The 4,897-nt window shown below is 40.8% G+C and overlaps 1 pseudogene across 1 annotated transcript; it reads right to left on the reverse strand.

Moving 5' to 3' along the window:
* Window positions 1–4,208: 4,208 nt before the first annotated feature.
* LOC308612560 (small ribosomal subunit protein uS8-like) lies at window positions 4,209–4,620 on the reverse strand (annotated as a pseudogene). Its single transcript has one exon. The product of its transcript is annotated as a small ribosomal subunit protein uS8-like (transcript).
* Window positions 4,621–4,897: the final 277 nt, after the last annotated feature.

Below are 4,897 nucleotides of genomic sequence, written 5' to 3' on the forward strand. Positions count from 1 at the left end.
CTCCAGCCCTGGTCAAGGCTTCAGATAGATGCAGCTCTGACCGGCATCTGACTATAACCTTATGAGAGAGTCTAAGACGGAACCACTGCAACAAGTTGCTCCCTATGAGAGATAATATATGATTATTATTGGTTTAAGCATCTAAGTTCTGGGGAAATTTGTAACACAACAATAGATAACTAATATAATAGGTTTTTAATGATTACTTACTGGATGAATGAATCAGCAAATTCATGAACACCTTTGTTGTTTGTTTTCTTTTTTTTTCTGCTTTGGCATCAATCAATAATGACATCAGTAATGATTCTAATAGGTGCCTGAAACTTCCTGTTACATATTCTCTGCATTTCACTTTATATATATACCTTTTCATCCTTATGAATGGGAGAAAAAAATGCAAACAAGTCAGCAAAAATACTTAACCCTTAAAGACTGCATTTATCTGTGTGATTTCAGTATAAGGAAAGACTATTATATTTGCTCTTCCATTACACACTACCAAAGATTAGTTGGCATAAAAGTAAAGCAGACAAGGCAAAATTCTTAAGGATCTTCAAATCATGATGAAATTTTGGTCAAGAGAGGTTTTTTTTTTTTTTTAAATAAATCTCTAGGGACTTCCCTGGTGGCACAGTAGTTAAAGAGTCTGCGCTCCCAATGCAGGGGGCCCAGGTTCGATCCCTGGTCAGGGAACTGGATCTCACATGCATGCCGCAACTAAGAGTTCACATGCCACAACTAAGGAGCCGGTGAGCTGCAACTAAGTAGCCAGTGAGCCACAGCTAAGGAGCCCACCTGTTGCAACTAAGACCCGGCACAACCTAATTAATTAATTTAAAAAAATCTCTACTGTAGATTTTTTTACACAGTTTTTATGTCAATAAAGTTGACTTACATGTTCCTGCATGCTTTGATCAAATGTTTGCACCTTTTGGGTTTAAAAGGCCAAGTACTTAAGGGTCATTAACCATTGCAACTGCTTTGTTTTTGCCTATGTCAACAGAACCCCCAGGATCCTTTCAGTCTCACAGAGACAGAGGGAATTTTCAAAGGGAATCTTGACCTAGTAGGATGTAACATTCATTGTTCCCTGTTATAGCCGCAGCACAAAAGCAATGGCTGACACACAGCAGGCATTCAAAAATATTTGTTGAATAAGTGAATGAGTGAATAAATCTCCTCACTCATCATAATGATTGAGATGTTACAAGCTGTTTCAGTTGCCTAAGTAGGCAAGAATACACAACTAATAATGCTATCTGGCAAAAAGAGAGGAAGTCTGAATTATGTAGCATCAGTCTGACAAGTGCAGTGAACTACTGTGTTATTGTTTGCTCATATTTACATTTTCTTCACAAAAATATAATTTTTGTTTTACAACTGTGTGGTCAATTAGGGGTGTGGCTAATTCTGTGGACTGGCTCATTCATCATCTGTTCCAGTCTCATTACAGTGTGTCTTCCTGGAATGAAGAGACTGAAAAGTTTAAAACTACCTTTCCCAGACCCCTTTGCTGCTAGGGTTCTGAATGAGACAAAGGTTCCTTCATTCAAATGCATTCACCGGGAACCTGAAAATGAACAGTTAAGAGGGAGAGTGTGAGGCATCTGTCTTGCTTGTTCTGATGGTTTAGAGGGAAGCAGTTTGATCTGGACCTGGAAGCAGAGATGATGGCTCCCTAATTTGGCAGGTCACTTCCTGGTATGGAAGAGGTGGCAGGATTCCAGAGCTAGTGCCTATGAGCGGTTACTCCCTGATTCAGCAGGTGGGTCTCCTGTTTTGGTAGGAGCAGCAGCCTCCTTCACAGCCCAGTTCTGCCAGGTGCATTGGAGAACTCACCCCTGATGATCAGCCTGGAGTCTGTTTCCTTAGCCCATCTAGCAACATTGTAAGCCATTTAATACCTTGTACTAAATCCCTTTCTGTCCAAGTGAATAGTTTTCTCTGCCGCTGAACCCTAACCAAAGCAAGGGACCAAGAATTATTATACAAGTGACAAAATGACGTATTACTATGTGGATCATTAGAATATGGATGTATTTTGATATTTATGAAATACCACATACTCTATTGTCAGGAAGATCCAGTTTCAAACAAAAATATGTGCTCTTGCTCAACATCATTAATCATTAGAGAAATGCAAATCAAAACTACAATGCGATATCATCTCACACCGGTCAGAATGGCCATCATCAAAAAATCTACAAACAATAAATGCTGGAGAGGGTGTGGAGAAAAGGGAACACTCTTGCACTGTTGGTGGGAATGTAAATTGATACAGCCACTATGGAGAACAGTATGGAGGCTCCTTAAAAAAGTAAAAAGAGAATTACCATATGACCCAGCAATCCCACTACTGGGCATATACCCTGAGAAAACCATAATTCAAAAAGAGTCATATACCAAAATGTTCATTGCAGCTCTATTTACAATAGCCAGGAGATGGAAGCAACCTAAGTGTCCATCAACAGATGAATGGATAAAGAAGATGTGGCACATATATACAATGGAATATTACTCATCCATAAAAAGAAATGAAATTGAGTTATTTATAGTGAGGTGGATGGACCTAGAGTCTGTCATACAGAGTGAAGTAAGTCAGAAAGAGAAAAACAAATACCATATGCTAACACATATATATGGAATCTAAGGGGGAAAAAAAGGTCATGAAGAACCTAGGGGTAAGATGGGAATAAAGACACAGACCTACTAGAGAATGGACTTGAAGATATGGTGAGGGGGAAGGGTAAGCTGTGACAAAGTGAGAGAGTGGCATGGACATATATACACTACCAAACGTAAAATAGATAGCTAGTGGGAAGCAGCACATAGCACAGGGCGATCAGCTTGGTGGTTTGTGACCACCTAGAGGGGTGGGATAGGGAGGGTGAGAGGGAGGGAGATGCAAGAGGGAAGAGATATGGGAACATATGTATATGTATAACTGATTCACTTTGTTATGAAGCAGAAACTAACACACCATTGTAAAGCAATTATACTCCAATAAAGATGTTAAAAAAATGTTCTCTTGCAACAATCTGTACATTGATTTAAAAAAAATCCTACAAAATTTGAATTCTACTGAAGAACTTTTTTGTTACTTGCTAATGCTATTAAGACTGTAGTTTGCATGCAACAGAGTTCTACTGGATTTAAGCAAAAGCAAAATGAATTTATATAATGTCCTCTCCTAGAACCCAAGGGCAAGGATGCAGCTGGAACTCAGGGATGACCTGGAGCCAGTGACTGCAGTGCTATTGAAAACCCAGGAAGCCCCTCTCACCAGCTCTCACCATTGTTTCTCTCTGAATATATGCTTCATTCTTTCTCTCTACTAACTTTCTCTGTATTCCAATAAACAGAGTTAAAAAAAAAAAAGCTCCATTTCCACGTATGTATCCTCCTATTTAAGAGAACAGATAGACAGACTAAAACAGGAATCTCCTAGACCTAATTCTAGAATCTTAAGGAAAGGCCATGAGTAGTCCACTTTAGTCAGGTACCCAGTTCAGCCAAGTCCACAGCTTAAGGAGGCCTTCACCTTGTTTTCTATGTAAAGGGTAGCCCTGGAGCACAACATTCTGTGGAATAGAATGTGAAAGATGCCCCTTGGAGTTGTGCCACCACCCTGAACCAATCTGCTGGAGTCTGGAGTCAGAGTCCCGTGATGAGAGCCTGGTAGTGGGTGCTCCGCTCCTGGCCTCATATAGATTGTGGGGAGGGGGAGGTAGATCTGGAGGAAGGGGAAGTTACCACATAAGAGGGAATTATTGGGCGCTCAGGTGACAAGCTCACTGTTGTCTATTACAAGAATGATATGCTGATTTTAACTATATTAGATAAAGGGTAGGTAAACTACAGCCCACAGGCCAAATCCAGTCTGCCCCAGGTTTTTGTAAATACAGTTTTATTGGAACACTATCATGCCTATTTATTTGCATGTTGTCTATGGCTGCTCTTTTTCTGTACTGGCAGAGTTAAGCAGTTGCAGCAGGAATCATACAGTTCACAAAGCTACAATATTTACTGTCTGGCCCCCTACAGAAAAAGTTTGTTCACCCCTGTATTAGACCCCAGCTACTCAAAATGAGGTTCCCCAAGCCAGCAGTCTCAGCATCACCTGGGAGCTTGTCAGACCTTCACTTGGAACTACTGACTCAGAACCTGCTTTTTTTTTCCCCAGTGAGGCATTTTATTTGCATTGTATGTATTACATCCCTAGAAAAAGAATCCCAAGATTTCCCCTCCCATGTGTTTTCGTCTCGCTTCTTCGTGGTTCATGCTGCTGGCTAAGGTTATCAGTATAATGAAACCAAACTGACTGGATGGGAGCAGGTTATTCTGCCATTTTTCTAGATCTTTGAGCTGTATATCAAATATGGGACTGATCTCCACACTCGTGTAACCTGTGAGGTTCATGACAATTTTCCCAACCTTGTGATCATCAGTGATTTCAAATTGGCCAATATAACCATGCTTCATCATCACAGCTAGAAACTGGATGATGGCTTTGGAGCACAGCCTAATAAGAACCTAGCATTTGCCTCTCTTTTTGGCATTGTTGATGCTCTTGAGAATATCAGCCAGGACATTCATGTGCACCATTATGATGGCACAGAAAGATGGCAGGCAGAACCTGCATTTTAACAAGAGCCCTAGGTGACTTGGAGGCACGTTAAGGTTTGAGAAGCACTATATTAAACTCCTCAGTGGCACAATCAATATTATTGAAACTTTTGTTCCACACAAGCCCCCTTTAACCTGTGGGACATGATGCAGTCTCCCAGGCACATTAGACTGGTGTGCCACCATCTCAGGATTCAATGCAGTGAGGTTTTTTTGGACTGTGTCAGGGCAGAGTATCATTGCAATCAGCCAGAATCAGTCCAGACAAAGG

This window comes from Mesoplodon bidens, assembly GCF_964165515.1.
Source record: "Mesoplodon bidens genome assembly, chromosome: 2".
Classification (NCBI taxonomy): domain Eukaryota; kingdom Metazoa; phylum Chordata; class Mammalia; order Artiodactyla; family Ziphiidae; genus Mesoplodon; species Mesoplodon bidens.